Source organism: Schistocerca cancellata, chromosome 4, assembly GCF_023864275.1.
Source record: "Schistocerca cancellata isolate TAMUIC-IGC-003103 chromosome 4, iqSchCanc2.1, whole genome shotgun sequence".
NCBI classification, from domain to species: domain Eukaryota; kingdom Metazoa; phylum Arthropoda; class Insecta; order Orthoptera; family Acrididae; genus Schistocerca; species Schistocerca cancellata.
The window spans coordinates 748,840,923-748,868,075 of NC_064629.1; positions in this window are offsets into that span (position 1 = coordinate 748,840,923).

Below are 27,153 nucleotides of genomic sequence, written 5' to 3' on the forward strand. Positions count from 1 at the left end.
TCCGGCAGTACAGGTGTCAAGCAGTTGTTCCCCTGGACCCTGGAGGACGACGGATTCGCACGCTCCCATCGGAAAGATGAAGAAGATAGCGGGATTCAGAAGACCATAAAACGCTCTGCCGCTGCGTCAGCTTCCAGTGCCGATGGTCATGTGGCAGTTTCAGCCGTAATGGCCGATTTAGTGGTGTTAACATTGGCACATACATCGGTCGTCGGCTGCGGATGCCCATCGTTAGGAATGTTCGGTGCACTGTGATTTCAGACACACTTGTACTCTGCCCAGCATTGAAGTCTGATATTAGTTCCGCCACAGCTCGGCGCCTGTCCTGTTTTACGAGGATGGCCAGCCTATAAAGTCCGACATATGTAACGAGGGGTGGCCACACAACCCCTCGACGTCTCGACGTAGTTTCATCTTGGTTTCGCCACGTGTTGATGACACTCACCACAGCAATCCTCGAACACCCGACAAGTTGCGCAGTTTTCGAAATGTTCGTTCCAAGCCTCTTGGCCATCGCAATCCACCCTCGGCCAAGCTCAGATAGACCATCCTACACACAGACAGCATTCCCACTGATACTACGAACATTGTGCATGAGTCTGACTAGCGGTCATTCCTCGCCAGGTGACGCTGGTATGCCCTGGACGCATTCATATCGATAGTAGTTCGATATATAACTTACTGTCTGGAAAGAATCACTATGGGGCCCAACCTGTCAAAGGGGCGGACGTAGGGGTGACAAAGCAATGTGCAACTACCCATACTTTAGTCGATCAGTATTTGAGAATGTGAGTGCTTAGTGACTTGCAACGAATCTTACACGTAGTTTCGAACCTTTCTGAAACTTTTCCTCGCTGGAAACCCCCACAAAATGGCGAAAGGAAAAAAAAAAGTTTATCACTTACGACATTTTCGCAGTTCACGCAGTGAAACTGCCGCATGAAGTGTTAAGTTCTCATTTATGACGTCTAACCAATTCCGCGACACTTTTTGTAGACAGTATTCCTAGATATCACTGAATGTACTAGCAAAATTATATCATTGGACGAAATGTAGATCAGGAGATATGGCGTCATAAACACTTACATGCACGAAAAACTACCGCATCATGCAATATGTTTAAATTTATTACTTCGTTGCTGCTTACTCTATTCGCAACAATTTTCGTAGACAGTATCCACACATACTTCTCAATGTACCTACATAAGTATACTACTATACGATACATATTTCAGGAGATATGATGTCAAATACTGAGATGCGTGACAAATTGCTGCATCATCCATTACGTTTTAATTTGTTACTTCTTTAGTACTAGCTGTATTCCCAACACATTTCGCATACATTATCCAAATATGTCGCTGAATGTAGCTACCAAATTACATCATTGTGCTGCACACAGTTCGTGTTATATGACGTTATAAACACGGAGATGCGTGATTTTATAAGATTTGTGTGAATACAGGTTTTGATACATTTCAAATAGTCTTAAAACCGTCGTTACATTCAAATTTTTTTCACATTTTACTTTAACTGACACTGTTATATTTTTGCTTTTAAATAGATGAAGCTGTCTTTGTTAATTATTAAAAAAAGATATTGGTGACAGTACTGAAAATTTTGATTTGACTACAGTCATAAAGATTGGATTTCCAATCACACATACTGAATACAAGTTTAATGACGTTGAATTAGAATGCTCATCTAACGAAGTTCTGCTGAGGCGTCGGGGTGAATAGCAAGCACGGTAGCTCGCTGGATAGGTTGTGAATCGACGGCAGGACCAACCTATGTGGACAAGAACACGGGTGGGTAGACCAAGTTGCCGGCGGTGGTCGACAGGATACATGCTCTGTTTTGCCAGAGGTCGGGCATCTCATTTGTTATGGGTACATGGAACATAATTCTCTTGCACTAGAATACAAATAATGTGTCGCGATGCGTCATCTGAAAAGATGTCTTGTTAGTGCAAATGGTTTACAGGAGTGTATTGTTCATGTTCGTTTTATTATCCATGATGACACTAATTTCGGTATGGTTTTTTTAATACGTCGGTTTACGCTGTCGTTTTTAGCGGTGGTAGTGTCGTACACGCTACACGTCTTTCACTGCACTAAGTCCACTGTTTATTGTTCATAGTACGGTTAATAGTAAGCATTGGTAAAATAAGTTGACACTATGCACACTTGTTTAGTGTACTTCGTAGAGTAATCGTCAATGACATTTCAATGTGCTGTAAATACTGCACAGTCACGCGACTGACACAATCCAAGATCTAGCACGGAGCATTGTCGTCGAACAATGTTTTCGTCTTAGCTGCAGTGGCAATTTGTTGCACACGCTGTGTTAACTTGCGGGTGGGACTTTCTAGCCCGGTAATACATCGTCGTTCGTTGCATAGAAGAGTTCTTTCACACGGTACTTCACGTGCTCACATGATTCAATGATTCGACATATCAGTTAAGGTAAGTGTAAGATTTTTCTTGGCATAACCAGCACTAGATTTGTTGTCTTATTCAACACACTAATACCGGTTTACGATTCAGTGTAAATTTCCCATACGAAGTCTCTGATAGCACTGACTTTGACGGTCGATTGCATTCCTGACAATGTATCACACAAAGTCCTTTACTTATATCACGGTAGGATCAAAACTATTCGTTTTTTTTCGTAAGTCCAAAGCAGCCATATTCGTGAGTTATGTGTAACTGCTAATTCTAACAATTTAATAAATAACTCGTCTCACATGAAATTAATAAATGCCATTAACATATTTGCATTATGTGCAATTAGATTACTTGCTACAGCTCTCAATTCACACTACAAGTTTGTGTGTGGCCTTGTTTTATTGAACTGTGAGATCGTGCTTTACATATGGTATCAATTACAAACTGTATGGCATCCAGTAAAATTCATTAATTTAAGGCATCGGCTGTTCAAAAACATTGTAAAGTCTTTGTACATCTGAACACCACAACATGCGAAAGAGAAACTGAATAACGTTATATGTAAACATCAATGTCGGAAGATATCAAAATGTACCAGATGAAAATTTCCAAAAAGTTGATGACCCTTGTCCTTTGGTTTCCCAAATAAAGTAAATGCACAGTCATCAATTACTTAAAGTACACTGAAAATTGGTTAATATTTCTACTTACTTATGTAAACATTTTTTTTTTATTGTGGACAAGGTACCTACACCAAATGCTTCAAGATTCGAGTTTTGTGATCCTTGTATTAACTTTTCCAGTGTGATATAGTTGTTCGTTTATTTGTTGTACTTATTTAAACACTGTGGTTACCCACTTTCCACATAATTAAACTGACAGTGTTCTGAGTGCTGCAGTACGGGCTGTATACATTGCAGGATGCTGAATCATCGTACGTATGTCCATTTTTCAACGCACTCACTGAGTGTATGAAAAAATAATAATTCCACTTTATGCCACAAGGTAAAATATGGCGCTGTAAGTGTCGAATGTGTTGTGCGTGCAGGAAAAGGGTGGTAACAATCATACACATGATAATTGTGATTCTGGAATGTTCATTAGGATATGATCACCAGTTACGATATGTGTTCAGTATGGTGTCCTGACTCAGCAACATGCTGCATCCAAAACATGGCATGGTCGACAGTTGCTCACAGCATACTCAGTGTAATCAGAATGATTTGTCACCATATGCTGTCCATCAGATCAGGAAGAGTCTGGATACATCCCTGATAGTTATGAGCTTTCAGATATCCCACAGCTAGGAGTTACATGGATATAGGTGAGGAGCTGTGGACGTCTACACATCTTGAGATTGCCTGGGGTTGATGCAGTCGTTATGAAAGGTTTCTTGAAGCAAATCTTTCATCTGGCAAGCGATGTGTGGTGTCACCCCATCTTGCATGAAAATAGTGGTGTGGACACAGATGCTTTCCTGCAAAGCTGGAATCACATGTTGCACAAGGATGTCCTTATGACACACACATTTCACTATACACATAACAGGCCTTCAAGATGTCATCTTCTGAAAGAAAATGGACCGAGAACGAAGGAGCTTGTGAAACCAGACCACACACTCACATAAGCTTAGTACAGTGGATATTCCTGCATAACACGCGACTGAGTAGAGCCTCATTCATAGCACTGTGCAGAGTAAAATGTGCCTTATCCGTCCAAAGAACATTCCACGTGCACATGTCACCCATTTCCATCCATGCCATAAAAAGGAGGGCAAAGTACTGATGATGTAGCCTACATTGGGGCTTCATTTGGTTCACACTAGGAGTCTTGTAGGGAGACCAGTGTAGAATGCGCGGCAAAATCGTTTGAACTGTTCACCAGGGAGAGACAATATCCTTGACACAACTTCAGCACTGGTTGCAAAATTTGAAGCATGTGCTGCACGGTCAGCTACTGCTACAGCAACTTCATCAACTGCTGTGGGAATGGGCTGCCTCCCTCTCCCTGCTGTACCACCTGATTCATTTTTTCTTTAAATTTTTAGTATTGGTTAAAAACAGTCTTGGTTGCAATTTTAGTTTTTTGTTTTTCAACGACGCGTTTCTCCTTATTTAGTCATCTTCAGGTTATCTTTTCTAGATGGACGCGATAGACACCAAGATCTGTTCCTCGCTCCTGTCAACGGGAACGCGTTATGCAGATCTTGGTGTCTATCGCATCCATCTAGAAAAGATAACCTGAAGATGCCTAAATAAGGAGAAACGAGTCGTTGAAAAATAAAAAACTAAAATTGCAACTAAGAAGGTTTTTAATCAATACTGTTAAGCACTGGTTTGTTGTATGCCACATATGGACTGGAAGAATTTTTAAATTTTTACTCACATTCTTTAGCCAACTGATTGATATGGAGCCTCTTCGCAGCTGTTTCTGTCGCTAATATGCCGCACTCTCTCCCTGCTTAACCGCCTTCACTTCTTTGTTCACATTTCTTGACAATATTATTAAACCCATTTATTGACATGGGGCATCTTCACAACTGTTTCTGTCGGCAATACTCCCGCAATGCAGCGCTACTGTTGCTGCCGTTCACGTAAAACAACTTTACCATCAGTGTAGGGTCTTTCTTCTCAGTAGGCATTGTTTTTCATACGGAAAACTTCAACCTTCTTAACCCTTTACACCAACAGTCACTTCAAAAAAGAAATCAGCATATTTCACTAAGCGATAAACTGCGTATTGACGTGAAAACAGAAAACATTTCGCATTGGGAACATTTCACGTTCTCACTGCTTACAGCACCGCCTTTTCACCTGGTGGAACTATTATTTTTCCAGTGCACTGGACTAGTGCATTGATTAATGAACATACTTACGAAGTTTCAGCTTTCTGCGATGTATACAACCTCCACTGTAGCGTTTGGAACACCGTCAGTTTAATTATAAATATCTGGTACCAACAACCGGTACAGTCACATCATTGACATCACACTTGTGTACACCAATATCTCCATCACAGAAATCATCAACATCATTAAACAGAAATTAGAACAACAAGGAGACATTCCCAAATATCACAAAAAAATTAACGACTCACTCCTTCAGAAGTTTCGCACGAGAGTTTCTGTAAAGCTTGGAAGGTAGATGAGATACTGGCGGAAGAAAAGCTGTGAGGACGGGTCGTGAGTCGTGCTTGGGTAGCTCAGTCAGTAAAACACGTGCCAGCAAAAGACAAAGATCCCGAGTTCGAGTCTCGGTCTGGCACACAGTTTTAATCTGCTAGGAAGTTTCAAGCAAATAGCTGCTGAAAATAGATCCACAACAAACATGATGGACAAACTAAATAAAAAAAATTAAAACAGAAATAAAAAACTCACCCACCACACACAATACAAACGCACAACCTGATGCACAAATATCATAAACACAGTAAACACACAAACAACACATCTGAAAAAGAAACATCCACAACAACGAACAAATGGTACACACTCTTCTACAACAACAAAGCATCTCACAGGATAGGCAATATATTCAAAAAGTAAGGACTTAAAATTGCTTGTGGAACAGAAAACCCTACACAAAAGAAACTGAGGGAATGTAACGCTAACACAGACACACATCACACATCTGGAATCTACCAACACTCGTTTCAGAACTGCTACTCAGTTTATATTGGTCAAAAAAGTCGAAATTTCAATATCAGATTCACTGAACACCGAAGAGTATTATGAGTAACACCAGCCATTTCACATTTTCTGATCATCTCATGGACAGGAAACATAGATCAACAGGCATAAAGTGTGTCTTAAGCATTGTTTCCTCCACAGAAACTTACAATAGAATAAAATTACCGCATACAAAAAACTATAGTGGAAGAAAAGGAAGTAATGAATGAATACACAATACTAAACAATGGAACCCTGTTCTCGGCTCTATCAGAAGGTCAATACACATGATAGATTCATACACACCCGCACGCGCACAGGCAATAAACAAACACACATCTCCAAATCCCACTGTCACCGCTAAATTCAAAATTCTCGCCAAGAAGAAGATGTCAGAGCAAGTGAATATACACAAACAGTAAAACCGTATGTGTTAGGAAGCTCTAATCAGCCACACTGTATAAGCATAGAAACCGGACCCGTACAGAAATTAAGTACATACATTTACATACTAGTCTACCCCATCCCCTATTCACTGTCAGCATATACTTCAACACATTTTTTGAAAGCTGGTACTGCAACCTAAAATGCGCTTATCAAAGAGTAAAATTTTGAATCTTTGTTTACTACACAACATAATATGACAGTAGAGCTATAAAAAGGTAAAAAGAAGAAAAATTAGGAACAAATATATCGAAAATTTCCTATTAGTCCTAAAAATTTGGCAAATTACGTAACGAACCATTGATAAACGCTTATTAATAGCCGATGACGTACTGGAAGACAATATTTATAGTTGTACCGCAAAAAATCAGACAGCCACATGAAAACTGATATGTAATGCTATAATGCATGTAAGTTATTTATTTTTCCTATTAATATTTCTGTCAGTAGTTTTGTTAATGTAAACGCTATAACCTCAAAACTGTTATCTCTTACTGTGCATACATTCGTTAAATGTTACATAGCAGAGAATAAATGAACCCACTCAAGATGGATGAACTTCTCGGAAACAAATTTGAGTGCTAAAACAAGAAACACTGTTTGCTCAAGGCACAAGCACATTCCCTTGTTGCTCATCGTAACTGAAATTTTCTAAGCAGAAAGATAAATTTATGGTTTTTACAAATTTTGCTTCTAAAGCTTTACACACGTAGGTATGGCGCATATAATGTATTATCCTACCAAAACACTGCAGTAGAACGAAATTCTACACCACTATCGAAGTACTAGGCAATAAAATAATACACTATATATTTGGCGAACTTCGTACAGATTCTATGTGTAACAACTGTAGAAGTAACCTACAGATTTACTGGTTCACATTAATAAACATTAGCGGCAATGCGATCCATGAACTGTACATCAGAAATAACATGACTTTCTAGCTGTAGGATTAAACAACGGTTTCTGATACGTCATGTGTCTGACAGTCCGTTATCAACAATCACTCATAAGATCTGAAACGGTATTAAAACACTGCTTTCAAAGCGGGAATAGTGGACTACATTGTTACATAGATCGATGTGCGTTGTAGCAGGAAATTCTTTATGTTTAACACGAGATGCCCGAGAAGACCGCACTATAGTTATCTGCAGATACAACATGGAAGTCAAAGCACAAACAGAGAAATGTCCGCATTGAAAGGAAAAAAAAAAAACAAGAACCCACAGACGTCTATGCACAAAGGTAGAATCGATTCCTAGAGATACCGACAAATGTAAGACACACATACCTGTAACATAACGATAGAACATATTCTGAGATCACATATGGTGACCTACCTGGAACAAAATGAGATTGTCCATGGAAATCAGTACGTATTCTGCAAACATGGGAAAACTAACTCGTGTTCTTCACACACGACATCCGCAGACTCATGGATGGAGGAAGAGCAAGTTGATTTCATATTTTTACATGTTCTGAAAACTTTTGATCCAGTGTCATATCGATGCCTTCGAGACGAAATATACAGAATGGTCGATTGATCGTGACCGGGCCAAATATATCACGAAATAAGCATCAAACGAAAAAACTGCAAAGAACGAAACTCGTCTAGCTTGATGGGGGAAACCAGATGGCGCTATGGTTGGCCCGCTAGATGGCGCTGCCATAGGTCAAACGGATATCAACTGCGTTTTTTTAAAATGGGAACCCCAATCTTTTATTACATATTCGTGTAGTACATAAAGAAATATGAATGGTTTGGTTGGGCCACTTTTTTCGCTTTTGTGATACATATGGCTTACAATTTTAGACGAACAGTTGGTAACAGGTATGTTTTTTAAATTAAAATACAGAACGTAGTTACGTTTGAACATTTTATTTCGGTTGTTCCAATGTGATACATGTACCTTTGTGAACTTATCATTTCCGAGAACGTATGCTGTTACAGCGTGATTATCTGTAAATAACACATTAATGCAATAAATGCTCAAAATGATGTCCGTCAACATCAATGCATTTGGCAATACGTGTAACGACATTCCTCTCAACAGCGAGTAGTTCGCCTTCCGTAATGTTCGCACATGCATTGACAATGCGCTGACGCATGTTGTCAGGCGTTGTCGGTGGATCACAATAGCACATAGCCTTCAACTTTCCCCACAGGAAGAAATCCGGGGGCGTCAGATCCGGTGAACGTGCGGGCCACCTGCCACGAAATATGCTATTCAATACCGCTTCAACTGCACGCGAGCTATGTGCCGGACATCCATCATGTTGGTAGTACATCACCATTCTGTCATGCAGTGAAACATCTTTTAGTAACATCGGTAGAATATTACGTAGGAACTCAGCATACATTGCACCATTTAGATTGCCATCGATAAAATGTGGGCCAATTATCCTTCCTCCCATAATGCCGCACCATACATTAACCCGCCATGGTCGCTGATGTTCCACTTGTCGCAGCCATCGTGGATTTTCCATTGCCCAATAGTGCATATTATGCCGGTTTACGTTACCGCTGTTGGTGAATGACGCTTCGTCACTAAATAGAACGCGTGCAAAAAATCTGTCATCGTCCCGTTATTTCTCTTGTGCCCAGTGGCAGAACTGTACGCGACGTTCAAAGTCGTCGCCATGCAATTCCTGGTGCATAGAAGTATGGTACGGGTGCAATCGATGTTGATGTAGCATTCTCAACAGCGACGTTTTTGAGATTCCCGATTCCCGCGCTATTTGTCTGCTACTGATGTGCGGATTAGCCGCGACAGCAGCTAAAACATCTACTTGGGCATCATCATTTGTTGCAGGTCGTCGTTGACGTTTCACATGTGGCTGAACACTTACTGTTTCCTTAAATAACGTAACTATCCGGCGAATGGTGGATGATGTCGTCCAGGATACCGAACAGCATACATTGCACACGCCTGTTGGGCATTTTGATCACAATAGCCATACATCAACACGATATCGACATTTTCGCAATTGGTAAACGGTCCATTTTAACACGGGTCATGTATCACGAAACGAATACCGTCCGCACTGGCGGAATGTTACGTGATACCACGTAGTTATACGTTTGTGACTATTACAGCGCCATCTGTCACAATGCGAAAAAAGTGGTGCAACTAAAACATTCATATTTCTTTAGGTACTACACGAATATGTAATAAAAGATGGGGGTTCCTATTTAAAAAAACGCAATTGATATCCGTTTGACCTATGGCAGCGCCATCTAGCGGGCCAACCATAGCGCCATCTGGTTTCCCCCTTCAAGATAGACGAGTTTCGTTCTTTGTAGTTTATGCTTATTTCGTGAGATATTTGGCCCGGTCACTATCATTTGACCACCCTGTATAGATATAAAATTTCTTGATAGGTTGGACTCATCACATAATACTGAATGCAGAGTCATCTATAGACACTGAAGTAATATCTGGTTTAACCGTGGAAGTGTAATGGGCCAATTACTTTTCATGTTACACCATTATGACTTTCCATATACACTGAAGAGCCAGTGCAACTGGTACACCTGCCTAATATTGTGTAGGGCCCCCGCAAGTAATCAGCAAGTGGCGCAACGGGACAAGGCATAGACTCGAATAATGTCTGAATTAGTACTGGAGGGAACTGACACCATGAATCCTGCAGGGCTCTCCATAAATCCGTAAGAGTACGAGCGGGTCGAGATATCTTCTCAACAGCACATTACAAGGCATCCCAGATATCCTCAATAATGTTCATGTCTGGGGCGTTTGGTGGGCAGCGGAAGTGTTTAAAGTCAGAAGAGTGTTCCTGGAACCACTCTGTACCAATTCTGGACGTGTGGAGTGTCGGATTGTTGTGCTAGAATTGCCCAAGTCCGTCAGAATGCACAATGGACGTGAATGGATGCATGTGATCAGACAGGATGCTTACGTACATGTCACCTGTCAGAGTCGTATCTAGACGTATCAGGGGTCCCACATCACTCCAACTGCACACGTCCCTCACCATTACAGAGCCTCCACCGGCTTTAACAGACCCGTGATGACATGCAGGGACCATGGATTCATGAGCTTGTCTCCATGCCCGTACACATTCATCCGCTCGATACAATTTGAATCGAAACTCGTTCGACCAGGCAACATGTTTCCAGTCATCAACAGTCCAATGTCGGCGTTGACGGATCCGGGCGACGCGTATAGCTTTATATCATGCAGTCATCATGGGTACATGGGTGAGCCTTCGGCTCCGAAAGCCCATATTGATGATGTTTCGTTGAATGGTTCGCACGCTGATAATTGTGGATGTCCTAGCATTGAAATAGGCAGCAATTTACTGAAGGGTTGCACTTCTGTCACGTTGAACGATTCTCTTTAGTCCTCGTTGGTCCCGTTATTGCAGAATCTTTTTCCGGCAGCAGCGATGCCGGAGATTTGTTGTTTATCCGGATTCCTGATATTCACAATACATTTGAGAAATGGACGTACGGGAAAATCCTCACTTTGTCACTCCGTCGGAGATGGTGAGTCCCATCGCTCGTGCGCCGACTACAGTACTGCGTTCAAACTCACTTAAATCTTGATAACCTGCCATTGTAGAAACAGTACCCGATCTAACAACTGCGCCAGACACTTGTTGTCTTATATAGGCGTTGCCGACCGCAGCGCAGCATTCTGCCTGTTTACATACTGTATCTGTGTATTTGAGTACGCATGTGTATACCAATTTCATTGGGGCTTCAGTGTAGTATTAGTTGCAATTTAAAACATTCCAAGATGGAGCGGTTATCTCACGGGAAAATTTATGGGGTAAAAATGTGGGTATATAAAGAGAGTTCAACAAAATATCAGTCCTGTGCGGATACTAACAACTAGCTTTTAATACAGACACATGGAAAGTGGTACACTTCACGAAACTTATGAACGAGCTGTCCTTTGACTACAGAATTGAAGGGTTATAGTCGTGTCATTCAAAAATTTGGAAGCGACCATATGTGCAGATTCGAAGCGGAATAGCAGCATGTTGTGGCAAAAATAAACCGCACGGATGGATTCCATTATAGGCTGCTGGGGACTGCATTTTGTGTACAAAGGTGATCATTTAGAAAACAATTGTACGGCCTATACTTGTATGGCATCAGTAGGAGGGTGTACATCCGGCACACACAAAGGAGGACAGTGTGAAGGATCCCTGGGGGACGCAAATACTTGAGAGAACTGTGAAAAAGAGGTGTAGTGTTTGGACGTGCCCGTGACCATATGTGAATGAAATTAACAACGCGAACTGTCCGGTGTACCACACGCGGCAATGTAACACAGCGTCAGTACTGTGGTTGCGAAAGGGTTCACATTCTATACCAGTAACGTTCCTTTCAGAGTATGCTGGTACAATAGCTCCGTACATACGAATCATAAACAACCGCTCGCAGTTCGAAAGATCTGCACCTACAAACTGGAAAGCTGAAGAAATTACGCCAGTAGCGAAGAGAGGATATAGCAGTAATCCGCTGAATTATAGACCCATACCAGTAACGTCGATCTGCGATAGAAGTTTGGAACATGTGCTGTGTTCGAACATTATGGGTTACCTCAAAGTGAACGATTTATGGACAAAGAGCCAACATGGATTAAAAAAATATCGTTCTTGTGAAACACAACTAACTCTTTATTCTATGAAGTAATGAGTGCTATGGACACGAGATGTCAAACTGGCTTCATATTTTTAAATTTCCAGCTGGCTTTTGACACAGTTCCTCAGAAGTGATTTCTAATTAAATTGCATGCCTATGGAGTATCGCCTCTGTTGCGAGACTGGACTCGTGATTTCCTGTCAGAAAGATCACATTTCGTAGTAACTGATGGGAAGTTGCCGACTAAAACAGTAGCGATATCTGGCGTTCCCAAAGGAACTGTTACAGGCCTCCGCTACTTCTGATCCACATAAACGATTTAGGAGACAATCTGAGCCGCCCTCTTAGATTGTTTGCAGATGATGATATCATTTACCGCCTTATAAAGTCATCAGCTGAGCAAAACAAATTGTAAAACGTTTTGGACTAGATATGTGTGTGGTGCGAAAAGTGGCAGTTGATTCTAAATGACGAAAAGTGTGAAGTACATGAATACTAAAAGCAATCCGCTTAATTTGTGTAACAGAATAAACACACAAGTCTAAAGGCAGTAAATTCAACTAAATACTTAGGGATCACAGTTACGTTAAGTTAAATTGGAACGATCACATAGATAACGTTGTGGGAAAAGCGAACCAAAGACTGCGATGTATTGGCAGAACACTTTGGAAATTAGATGGTTCTACTAAATCAACTGCTTACAATACCCCTGTCCGCTCTCTTCTAGAGAACTAATGTGCGGTGTGGGGTCGGCATCAGATTGACAGAGGATATTGAAAAAGTTCAAAGAAGGCCATCTCGTTTTGTATTATGGCGAAATAGAGGAGAGAGTTCCACGGATTTGATGCGCGAACTGGGGTAACAATCATTAAAAGAAAGGTATCTTTCGTTGCGGCGGTATCTTGTCACGCAATTTCAATCACCAACTTTCTGCTCAGAGTGTAAAAATATTTTGTTGTCCCCCACCTACATAGGGAGGAATGATCACAATAATAAATTAAGAGAAATCAGAGCTCGCGCAGAATGATTTAAATTTTCGTTTTTTGCGTGCGCTGTTCGAGAGTGGAATGGCAGGGGAATAGCTTGAAAGTGGTTCGATGAAACCTCTGCCAACAGTAATCCTGTAGAAGTAGATGCAAGGGACCGGAGAGGAGTGTTAAGACTTCTTGATGCAAATCGGTGCCAAAATCGACAGGAATTGCTGCTTTTAGTGAATGCAGGTCCATCTAAATAAATTTCCCAGCGAACATTGTACGGGAAATTGGGCGCTCTGGATATTCGTAGCCGGGTAGCTCCCAAAAGGCCATTGTCAACACGACACAAAACGTTGCACGTCTTCAGTGAGACAAACCACTCACAAATTGGATAGTAGCTGATGCAGGCATGTGGACTCCGACGAGACGCGATTTTGTCTCTTTTCAAAGGTTGCAAGGAGTCCAGTAGACCGACGTCCTAATTAGACATTTAAAGCGCAGTGTGTGGAAGGTGTAGCTGAGGCAGTAGCTGCTTATGTCATGTTTCTCCAGCCCATTGATACGGATTACCGTGAAAATGAACCAGGATATTTATTTCTACATTCTCGGTTATCTTTCCCTCTACATCTTCATGATAAGAACACTCAAGATGGAAATATTCGCTTTCACAGGACTGCGCGGATACGTTGCTGGTTGGACGAACACTCGGACACCCTATAGCATATTACCTGGTCCTGGCCGGCCGGTGTAGCCAAGCGGTTCTAGGCGCTTCAGTCTGGAACCGCGCGACCGTTACGGTCGCAGGCTCGAATCCTGCCTCGGGCATGTATGTGTGTGATGTCCTTAGGTTAGTTAGGTTTAAGTAGTTCTAAGTTCTAGGGGACTGATGACCTCCGATGTTAAGTCCCATAGTGCTCAGAGCCATTTGATTTGAACCTGGTCCAGTAAATAAGGCGATATTTATCTCATAGGAGATATTTGGGAGTATTTACAACAGCCGTAGCAATCAATATCTGGTACCTGATCATCAGTGAGTGGCTTCAGCTGTTGGTGGCTCACCTGCAGGAATCTTCGGACTCTCTTCCTCGCCGAATTGAAGCTGTTAACAGAATTAGAGGCGGCATTAGGGTGTTTTCTCCTGGTGATGACTATTTTTTTTTGTTCATGATGCTTAGAAAACCTTCACGGTTAGATACCCGACGAGATACGTCTGTCTATCACGAGACAATGAGATAGTATCAAGAACCATCTACAAGGGCAGAAACTACGAAAAATCTGCCGTGGATGTCTATAAGACACTTAGCTCAGAGGTGTCAAAGTAACCATTCTTTCCACATTCCAACCGTCAATGGAATGAGTGCATACTTTAATGCATGGTACAACTAGAAATAACCCCTGACACCTACTTCTAACGATTCGCAGACTGTAGACACAGACACAGATACAGATTATTCAAAACGTACTCAACGGCTCTTTACCTGAGTAACTATACATACCAGTAGCTATTAGAAGTTTAAAATATAGAACATTAATTAACGTTTTCTGTTATCGTTGGTGAAGTCTTCCTGAAGGTCGAAATATATAACACAAGCTGCCGGAAGACTTCTGTATTGTACGGCGAAAGCTGAAAATATAGAGAAAGCTGAGGGGCCAGGTGGTATTTGTTTGTGAATTACGGTAACACATTGCACGCTGAGAAACAGAAAGAGACCCTCGCCTGTATGCAAATGAAGCGAGACGTCGACGTGAGCAGCTCGGCGTTTTTTTTTTCTCGCCCACCGCGTAAGTTCATTCGAAATTCAAACTGTCGCTTGTAAGTAATTAATGGCGAATTAGTGGCGAGATGCGAGGTGTGTTCTCCTACATCTGCGGCCCCCGTGACACAGCCGGCTGCTCTCATTAACACAGCAGTCGCCTAATTACCACATGCCGCTAATTATTCTGCAATATTGTCGCCTTCTGTAAGAAACGTTGTCACTGTTTCGTTTATAATGTGGTGCGTTAAATTATCGATTTCATTCAAATTTCCAATTAATTTTACACTCACTTTACGCGCGTGATTGCAAGCGATGCCTGTTAAATATTGGATCTCATATGCATAGCCCTAGGGATGCTTCCGTGATGTGAAGACGATGAGTTTAGCCTCGCCTTCTGATTTACATACGAGTTTCAGCAGGCAGTCACATTGCGCGTGCTATTGTGCTGAACATAGAGGCTCCGAAGACTTGCACACGATGTGATCACGGGAAACTAATCTGCTCTAAAACCTCAGTTAGCAGATGGAATGAAAAGACCAGCAACTGATTAACTTCTAAATAGGAAGCAGGGGGGCAAGTTTTAAAATCCAGAGTATATAAGATCAGCCGTTGGGGTTACGAATGATGAATCTAATGCTTGGTGGAAGGCACAGGGGTCATACAGAGGCAACAGAAGAAAACTGCTTTTGGAGAGCATTCGGCAGAATAAAAACGTATTGTTTCAACTTGGAAAAAACCATGAAAATATTTGCATTTAGCTGCTAACAGATGTGAATAGATATCATTAAAAACTTCGCATTAAGATCTTTAATAATCAGAACTGGTTTACAAAATACTTTTCGTTGTATGACAATGTACTACAGTCAATTGTAACATTTAACTCAATATTTCGACAGTTTTTAGTTTCGGTTATCATTTGGCTTAGCTTGGAATATTTGTGATTAACTACAGTCTAGTTGCCATTCTCGGGCGCAGGAGCACACGAAATGCGAAGCAGCAAGTCTCACGCAGTTATGACGCTAGAGCGCGGAAACGTGCTTCATACTAACACGTTCCGCATGACTTGTATCTTGTTTGCAATTGGTTTTGCGAATTGTCGACAGTGAAATTTCGTCACTCCTTCCAGGTCACATATTCAAATTACTGTATAGTGACTTATCAACCGCGATTCGTTTAAAAATACTATTTTCAGTTACATTATCATCTTACATCTTCACCAGCAGGTGAAGATAACACATATCAGGTAAGTGTCAACAGCTTATCTCTCTCTCTCTCTCTCTCTCTCTCTCACACACACACACATACACACTCACACACACAGCCGGCTGAAGTGGCCGTGCGGTTAAAGGCGCTGCAGTCTGGAACCGCAAGACCGCTACGGTCGCAGGTTCGAATCCTGCCTCGGGCATGGATGTTTGTGATGTCCTTAGGTTAGTTAGGTTTAACTAGTTCTAAGTTCTAGGGGACTAATGACCTCAGCAGTTGAGCCATTTGTCACACACACACACACACACACACACACAAACAAACACACACACACACACACACACACACCCGCACACACACACACACACACACACACACACACACACACACACACGGTCCCAAACCACAGGGGTTGGACAAAAATTTGGAAACAAATGCAGATGCTAGTCAGTTCTGCAGGTTCCGCTGTTGTATTTGATCACGAATGGCACCTGTGCAATGTCCTCAATACGCTGCAAGAGTTAGTCATTGCCAGAACAGTGTTCTGTATAGCTGTCGTTGCATTCTGTCGGAGCTAAGTGCCGCGCGGGATTAGCCGAGCGGTCTGAGGCGCTGCAGACATTGACTGTCCGGCTGGTCCCGGCGGAGGTTCGAGTCCTCCCGCGGCATTGGTGTGTGTGTGTGTGTGTTTGTCCTTAGGATAATTTAGGTTAAGTAGTGTGTAAGCTTAGGGACTGATGACCTTAGCAGTTAAGTCCCATAAGATTTCACACACATTTGAACATTTTTTTCGGAGCTAAGTGAATTCGAAAATCGGCAAATTGTTGACGCTCCTATGGTGGGTGCTTCTATAACAAATTTAGCCGCAGATTTATACGGCATGTAGGGAAAGCATCAACGGCTAATTCACAGAACTGACGGAGGTGTGTGTTGAGCGATCGTGACAGACACTCATTGAAGAGGACTGTGACGAAAAATAAGGGGACGTCAACTTCAAAAGTCACTGCTGAACTGAATGTAGCACTAACGAATCCAGTCAGCACCAAAACAACACGAATGGAATTCCAGAAGCAGGAAAGTGCGGGGCGAGCTGAGATTCCGAAACACACATCAGATATGCAAATGCCTGTAACGGGATAACGTGGTGTCGAAGCCATAAAACATGGGCTGTGGAGCAATGTACGAGTGTAAATTGGTCGTATGAGCCTTGTTTCACGTTGTTTCCTACTTCTGGTCGAGTTTACGTCCCAAGAGTGAAACATGTTGGGGGTTCGGTGATGATTTGGGCAGCCATACTGTGGAAGTCCATGCTAGATTGCATTACTTCTAGGGGGTATGTTACCATTATGACTGGTCAGATCCATCCCGTGCTACAATGTTTGTTCCCCAATGGTGGTGCTGTGATTCAAAACGATAGGGCCCCTGATTACACAGGTCGAATAGTCCAGGACTGGTTTTGTGAGCTGGAGGACAAATTTTCGCGTCTCCCCTGGCTACCGCAGTCGCCAGATCTCAATACCATTGAGCTTTTGTTGTCTACCCTGGAAAGAAGTGGACATTATCGCCATCCACCTCCATCATCATTACCTGAACGTCCACTGTTTTGCAGGAAGAATGGTATGAGATTCCCTCGAAAACAAAACAATACCGATATTTATCCATTCCGAGACGACTGTAAGGCGCTTTTAATGCCACCTGTAATGCCGAGGGCAATGTGTTGGGTTTTTGGTGTACCCATATTTTTATCCACCCTGTGTAGGTCTTCGGCAGATTTTCCAAGGTGGTAAAGCAGTTACCGGAACTGTAACTGGAAGTTCGCTCCCAAACATTCACAACTGAGAATTACTATTCCCTACTTCCAGCTAGCCAGAATGCAGCTGTAAAAAACAGAGTCCTGTTATGGCTCATACCGGAAACAGCTCTCACTGGCTCATTGATTGAAATGAGTAAATACAATGACGCGTCACCTATCCTGAGCATAATGTCTTTGCCGGCCGCGGTGGCCGAGCGGTTCTAGGCACTTCAGTCTGGAACCGCGCGACCGCTACGGTCGCAGGTTCGAATCCTGCCTCGGGCATGGATGTGTGTGATGTCCTTAGGTTACTTAGGTTTAAGTAGTTCCAAGTTCTAGGGGACTGACGACCTCAGATGTTAAGTCCCATAGTGTTCAGAGCCATTTGAACCATAATGTCTTTTAAATAGATTAATGAAATATTTGTATCTACGTAATTTCCAAGCAATGTATTAAGCTTGCGACTTTTCCTGGCGAAGTCATTTCTGTTGTTTATGGTGCAGCTGTAGCCATAGTATGCTTATGTTGACAATACAGTATGGGACATACACTATGATGTACGACAGCGCTGGTTTTTACGTTGCTATTTCAGTTGAAATTGAAGAGAGACGTTATATTGCAATAAAGTGTCATTATCTACAATCGTTCTTTTCGTAGTTTTTATAATTTTGGCTTATAAACAAGGCAGCCTCGTGTAAAATTTCTCTGATAGGCGTCACATCTAATATTGGAAATCTTTTTAAACGTATATTTATATTTTAAACACAAATCTTAGGATGATCGTCACTGTTTGAAATTGGCAGTAAGAGCTTATCATACCTATAAAAGACTTGAAAAATCTTTCAGTAGTCGAACTACTGTTCATCAATGGACTTTTTTAAAAAACGGCGAGAAATGTGGGTTAAAATTCATTATTATGTGATAGTGCAGTTTACCTTGGTATCTGTAGCAGATACGTCGGTAACGTGCTTCCCCCCCCCCCCCCCCCGCCCGGTGACCACCTTAGATGAGTGTTCAGTGCGTTAGACTGCCATGCACTGGGCCCGGGTTCGATTCCTGGCGAAGTCGGAGATTTTCTCCGCTCAGGTTGTGTTGTCCTCATCATCATTTCATTATTATCGACAGGCATGTCACCCAGTGAGGCGTCAGCTGAAAAGACTTGCAACTCGGCAGCAAAATTCCCCAGCTGGGGAGTCTCGGCCATCAATCATCATGATGATGTCATAATAGCGGAAAAAGGTAGGGAAGGTGGGGGACAAGGTGGAGATCTTTCATAGCCGAGTTTTGGTGAAACCTTGATACTAGCCGCGCGGTCTTGGGCACTTTGTCACGGTATGCGCGGCACCTCCCGTCGGAGGTTAAAGTCCTCCCTCGGCCATGGGTGTCTGTGTTGTCCTTAGCGTAAGTTAGTTTAATTAGTGTGTCAGCCTAGGGACCGATGACCTCGGCAGTTTGGTCCCTTAGAACCTTATTACAAATTTCCAATTTTCCTTGACACTAAAATAGCCGATGATCAAAAATGGCTCTGAGCACTATGGGACTTAACTTCTGAGGTCATCATCCCCTAGAACTTAGAACTACTTAAACCTAACTAATCTAATGACATCACATACATCCATGCCCGAGGCAGGATTCGAACCTGCGACTGTAGCGGTCGCGCGGTTCCGGACTGAAGAGCCTAGAACCGCTCGGCCACACCGGCCGGCATAGCTGAGTGGTCAGCGTGGTAGAATGCCATGCAAAGGGGCCCGGATTCGATTGCTGGCTGGGTCGGGGATTTTCTGTACTCAGGAACTGGGTGTTGTGTTATCTTCATCATCATCTCATCCCCATCGACATGCAAGTCACCGAAGTGGCGTAAACTAAAAAGACCGGTCTACCCAACAGGAGGGCTTAGCCACACGACTTTTCATTTCATTTCATTATAAGCAGGAAATAACGGATCATCTTACACACTAATACAGTAAGAAACAGAAATCTGAAACATAACCAGAATAAATAATTAACGGATCTTCCCCTTCCCCCCTTATCTCTGTCTCTGTCTCTGTCTCTCTCTCTCTCTCTCTCTCTCTCTCTCGCTCTCAACACATACAGACAAATACTCAGTAAAAAAAAAGGACCGACACAATGACGCGTAACAAAACACACACACACACACACACACACACACACACACACACAGACACATACAAACAAAAGACAAAGATAAACACAAAGCGACAGTTGGTGGCGCTACACACCGTAAACACACACATTTTAGTCACAAAATGAAACTTTCAGGTGACGGGTTGTGATAAATGTGGGTGAAAAGACGCTGGAAATCGACTAGCTGGAGCGTGGGAGCCCGAATGAACACATCTCCAGGACCATACATATTGACTAACAGCAGTGGAAATCGTTAAGTAACACCAAACGATAATTTAACCTCACGAAATTTGTGCTATAAAAGTTGTTTCTAATCTGAAAAACAACGGAAAAACAAGAAAAAAAGTAACATAGTAACATATTGCAACTACTACTTAGTATGCTTATTGTATGTATAAAAAGAAACATGTATTACAGGCCACTGAAGATGCTTAATAGATAAAATAAGCGAAACGCCTATGGTAAAAAACAAACTGCCCTTCATTTAGTTGCATAGACGGAACATACCCACATGTTTCTGTAGTAATATGCTGATGTGCTCCTTTTATGACTGTTTGTAAATAATTTATCGTGCCTTTAAAAGAAAAGAAGAATTCTTGAATTTATCTGAAAGAAGAGTCAAGAAATTATATCCTAGAGGTGATAGGGACATATGACTGTCAAAATCATTGTGTACTTTTTTCTCGTAAAGTTCATAACTCACAATTTTGAAAACTATGTATCCAGTTATGATAAAAATGAACGACACTTTCGGAGCAGTTCGGATATCTTCTTCAAACTAAAGTCGTAAATACTGTGTGCTGTTTCAATTGACCAAAAAGGTGTATTATGCTATTCCCACAGTTACAGCTAGAGAAGGAATTCAGACATTTCCCGCCGGCCGAAGTGGCCGTGCGGTTAAAGGCGCTGCAGTCTGGAACCGCAAGACCGCTACGGTCGCAGGTTCGAATCCTGCCTCGGGCATGGATGTTTGTGATGTCCTTAGGTTAGTTAGGTTTAACTAGTTCTAAGTTCTAGGGGACTAATGACCTCAGCAGTTGAGTCCCATAGTGCTCAGAGCCATTTGAACCATTTGAACCAGACATTTCCGTGAAGGTGCAAGAACACAATTCAAAGTTTAATGACGCCAAGAAAGGGTGCCTGAACAAGAGTCTTTTCTGATTCTGTGTAGGCAACAAGAAGAAATGCAAGTCAACGCTTGAACTCAAATGAAGCTGAATAAAATGAGGACAACAGAACTTTATTTTAAAAAAATAGTACTCTGAGGTTTCTTCACGGTAGTTTAATTAGTGGAAAACTATTTGGCAGAGGAAACTTTGGAAACATACATCGTTTCTCATAGAGCAAACAAATAAAAATTTTGAACGTCACCTAAGGGCACATGCTGAATAATCTAGAAATATATCACCACACGTTCGATAACGACCAACTGAACATTTGTGGATGTATAACCCTTGGAATAAAACACAGTATTGAATATACTGGTTTTGGTTGCACGGTGAATAAATCCTCATAGAATTTATCTAGACTAAGAAACATGATGCACGAAATATTACATATAGCTTTAAGTATTGCTCGAGAGCTGACGTATGCTCAGAGATAAACTACCAACACTTACATGCTTTCATTGTGCGAATTAAACAGCATTTGTAATACGCAAGGTGTATGTCAGACTCACCTATTGGTATTCGTCACTACTGTAGCCAACTATGAATGAATACCGCCTGCTGGTGTTAATCTGTATTCTGCAAACCGACACGCACAAACGGAATTACTGGAAATTTTGTCAAGGTCCGAGTGGAATCTAATGACAAAGTTGCTTTAGAGTTTCGCGATAGTAAAAGAGAATTGTGAGTAATACATCTACATGATAACTGAAGTTCACAAGTAGGGCTTTGCAGAGGATTCAAGGCACCAGTTTAAAATTATATCTTCACGTTTCCACTCGAATGATATGTGAAAAAATGAACACCTGCGTCTTGCCGTACGAAGTGTGATTTCTCTTATTTCACCCCGATGGTTACTGCACACTAACATATTGAGACGCAGCGAAATATCTGGGCATACGGCGGAGAGGGCTATTGATTGACATCTGTTGAAAAGATTTACGATTTCACCGCAGTAAAAAGTGACTTTTTTAAAGATCATCATCACAACGCAAAACCAGCCGTCGTTCTTTAAACTTTTCAATGTCTTCTGTCAGCACTGTCAGTTAATGATCCCATTCAAACCAGTAACACCCAAAAATAAGGCGGAATAGTATAGTATAAGTAGTTTTTTTAGTGGATTTGTTGTACCTCTATAATATTCTGGAAATAAAACGAAGTTTTTGAGCCGGCCACGGTGGCCGTGCCGTTCTGGCGCTGCAGTCCGGAACCGCGGGACTGCTACGATCGCAGGTTCGAATCCTGCCTCGGGCATGGGTGTGTGTGATGTCCTTAGGTTAGTTAGGTTTAAGTAGTTCTAAGTTCTAGGGGATTTACGAGCTAAGATGTTGAGTCCCATAGTGCTCAGAGCCATTTTTATTTGAAGTTTTTGAGTCACATTACCTAAAACATTTTCTGTGCAATCGTTCCAATTTTCTTAGCACTCATGTAGAAGACCTCACACTTTTTATAATTAAGAGTCAAGTGCCATTTCTCGAACTACTCAAATAACTTGTCTAAATCATTTTGTAATTCGCTTTAATCTTCTGTGGTCTTGACTAGATGGTAAACAACGATGGGAACTACAAACACTCTAAGAGGGTAGTTAAAATTATTCTCAAGAACAGGAAAAGACCTATCACATTTCCACAAGGAACGCTGTCGATTTCATTACATAAGTTCCCATAAATTACCACGTAATGTGACCCTTTGACAGCCTATCACCCATACAGTAGTAAAGTCGAGGCGGTGTTCCACAGGTAAGCGATTTCGTTAGAGGCTGCTTCTGATGAATGGTGTCAAAAGCCTTTTGAAAAACTGGGAATATGGAATCAACTTAAAGTTTGCTATACTTATCATAAAGATGAAATAAAGTCTATCCATTAATTGCCCTGTCTTTCTGGATATCGTGACGAATGTAATCTCGACTTTGTGATTCTAGAATATTTTGTACCATGTCATTATTCTGCATATCGGCAAATTCTTTGGCGAACAAATAAGTCATGGTATAGGATCCAAGTCTTTCTTGACGGATTTCTTAAATGAAATGTTTTCGGAGAATTTGTCGCGTTAATTTTCTATAAAAATCTTAGCTTTAGAGGACATATATCATTTTCATTGTCAGAAAGTCACTGATTGTCTAAGAGGTAATGGAACCACATGTATGTAAGACCAGAAATTGCTTTGCCGCCAACAGTGGAACGACATACGCAGCGCTTTTCCTTCCATCACGATGTAACGTTACGTAATAGGAGGCCAGCGACTTGAGCTGTTGACGCACAGGCGTGGGCGGCAGTTCACGGTGCGGTTTCCAGTATAAAAATTTGATGTGGTTGTATAAACCGTCATATCTCGTGCATTTCACGCAGATAAAAGTACCCTGTAGAGAAACATAGGAGAGGGATAAAAGCTATAAACACCCTTCATAAATATTACTATAAGCACAACTTCCCTTCAAAGGGGTTCCATGCAGAATTTTCGAAATTTTCTGAACTGTGGAGCCTTGTAGCTCGATGTAATGTCAAAAATTTGAGTTATACACTACTGGCCATTAAAATTGCTACACCACGAAAATGACGTGCAACAGACGCGAAATTTAACCGACAGGAAGAAGATGCTGTGATATGCAAATGATTAGCTTTTCAGAGCATTCACACAAGGTTGGCACCGGTGGCGACAACGTGGTGACGTGAGGAAAGTATCCAACCGATTTTTCATACACAAACAGCAGTTGACCGGCGTTGCCTGGTGAAACGTTGCTGTGATGCCTCGTGTAAGGAGGAGAAATGCGTACCATCACGTTTCCGACTTTGATAAAGGTCGGATTGTAGCATATCACGATTGTGGTTAATCGTATCACGATATTGCTGCTCGCGTTGATCGAGATCCAGTGACTATTAACAGATATGGAATTGGTGGGTTCAGGAGGGTAATACGGAACACCGTGCTGGATCCCAACGGCCTCGTATCACTAGCAGTCGAGATGACATGCATCTTATCCGCATGGCTGTAACGGATCGTGCAGCCACATCTCGATCCCTGAGTCAACAGATGGGGACGTTTGCAAGACAACAACCATTTGCACGAACAGTTCGACGACGTTTGCAGCAGCATGGACTATCAACTCGGAGACCATGGCTGCAAATGGCAAAACGTCATTTTTTCGGATGAATCCAGGTTCTGTTTACAGCATCATGATGGTCGCATCCGTGTTTGACGACATCGCGGTGAACGCACATTGGAAGCGTGTATTAGTCATCGCCATACTGGCGTATCACCCGGCGTGATGGTATGGGGTGCCATTGGTTACACGTCTCAGACACCTCTTGTTCGCATTGACCGCACTCTGAACAGTGGACGTTACATTTCAGATGTGTTACGACCCGTGGCTCTACCCTTTATTCGATCCCTGCGAAACCCTACATTTCAGCAGGATAATGCACGACCACGTGTTGCAGGTCCTGTATGGGCCTTTCTGGATACAGAAAATGTTCGACTGCTGCCCTGGCCAGTACATTCTCCAGATCTCTCACCAACTGAAAACGTCTGGTCAATGGTGACAGAGCAACTGGCTCGTCACAATAGGCCAGTCACTACTCTTGATGAACTGTGGTATCGTGTTGAAGCTGCATGGGCAGCTGTACCTGTACACGCCATCCAAGCTCTGTTTGCCTCAATGCCCAGGCGTATCAAGGCCGTTATTACGGCCAGAGGTGGTTGTTTCCTGGTACTGATTTCTCAGGATCTATGCACCCAAATTGCGTGAAAATGTGACCACATGTCAATTCTAGTATAATATATTTGTCTAATGCATACCCGTTTATCATCTGCATTTCTTCTTGGTGTAGCAATTTTAATGGTCAGTAGTGTATTGTAAGTGGTACAGAAAAAAACATTCAGGAGGGAAAATTACAAAGGAAAAGACACACGAGCACATAAATCTACATTTATTTTGAAAATGTTAAGTAACTTCCTGATAGTGTTGTTTACAAAGCGTCTGTTCCTTATTTTAAAAAAGTTTTCCTGAAAATATTTTCTTAAATATATATGTATTTTCGAAGTAATTCTTTGCATCTTTGACACAAATGCACGTGTGTGATAAGCTTGTGTAATCAACTGTTATTTTGAGATACTGTTTCACCATACTCTTTTACGATTTGTGCTGCTTAGGAACGATCTTTGAAAATCATCAGACACAAATGTTTGGAACATTTAGCATCCTTCAAAGACAATTTGAAACATTAAATCAGACGGTTGCTGCACAGACTGATTATTTTGTGAATGTCACTGTTTATCGCACTTGCAGTGAACTCATCAGCAATGAAAGCAAATGCTTAGCATTTGTCGTACCCATCAATGAATTTTAATGAATAATACTATTTGTAATTTACTATGTAAAACAGTAAACTTCTGTCATCCTGAGAGGTTTCTATTTTAACTCAATGTTCGAGAATGTGCTCTAAATGCGTAATAGTTATACACTCCTGGAAATGGAAAAAAGAACACATTGACACCGGTGTGTCAGACCCACCATACTTGCTCCGGACACTGCGAGAGGGCTGTACAAGCAATGATCACACGCACGGCACAGCGGACACACCAGGAACCGCGGTGTTGGCCGTCGAATGGCGCTAGCTGCGCAGCATTTGTGCACCGCCGCCGTCAGTGTCAGCCAGTTTGCCGTGGCATACGGAGCTCCATCGCAGTCTTTAACACTGGTAGCATGCCGCGACAGCGTGGACGTGAACCGTATGTGCAGTTGACGGACTTTGAGCGAGGGCGTATAGTGGGCATGCGGGAGGCCGGGTGGACGTACCGCCGAATTGCTCAACACGTGGGGCGTGAGGTCTCCACAGTACATCGATGTTGTCGCCAGTGGTCGGCGGAAGGTGCACGTGCCCGTCGACCTGGGACCGGACCGCAGCGACGCACGGATGCACGCCAAGACCGTAGGATCCTACGCAGTGCCGTAGGGGACCACACCGCCACTTCCCAGCAAATTAGGGACACTGTTGCTCCTGGGGTATCGGCGAGGACCATTCGCAACCGTCTCCATGAAGCTGGGCTACGGTCCCGCACACCGTTAGGCCGTCTTCTGCTCACGCCCCAACATCGTGCAGCCCGCCTCCAGTGGTGTCGCGACAGGCGTGAATGGAGGGACGAATGGAGACGTGTCGTCTTCAGCGATGAGAGTCGCTTCTGCCTTGGTGCCAATGATGGTCGTATGCGTGTTTGGCGCCGTGCAGGTGAGCGCCACAATCAGGACTGCATACGACCGAGGCACACAGGGCCAACACCCGGCTTCATGGTGTGGGGAGCGATCTCCTACACTGGCCGTACACCACTGGTGATCGTCGAGGGGACACTGAATAGTGCACGGTACATCCAAACCGTCATCGAACCCATCGTTCTACCATTCCTAGACCGGCAAGGGAACTTGCTGTTCCAACAGGACAATGCATGTCCGCATGTATCCCGTGCCACCCAACGTGCTCTAGAAGGTGTAAGTCAACTACCCTGGCCAGCAAGATCTCCGGATCTGTCCCCCATTGAGCATGTTTGGGACTGGATGAAGCGTCGTCTCACGCGGTCTGCACGTCCAGCACGAACGCTGGTCCAACTGAGGCGCCAGGTGGAAATGGCATGGCAAGCCGTTCCAGAGGACTACATCCAGCATCTCTACGATCGTCTCCATGGGAGAATAGCAGCCTGCATTGCTGCGAAAGGTGGATATACACTGTACTAGTGCCGACATTGTGCATGCTCTGTTGCCTGTGTCTATGTGCCTGTGGTTCTGTCAGTGTGATCATGTGATGTATCTGACCCCAGGAATGTGTCAATAAAGTTTCCCCTTCCTGGGACAATGAATTCACGGTCTTATTTCAATTTCCAGGAGTGTAGATAGTTCCTGCGAATGACTATGGGTAAAGATTGTACTCAACAGACGTCCTAAAATAAT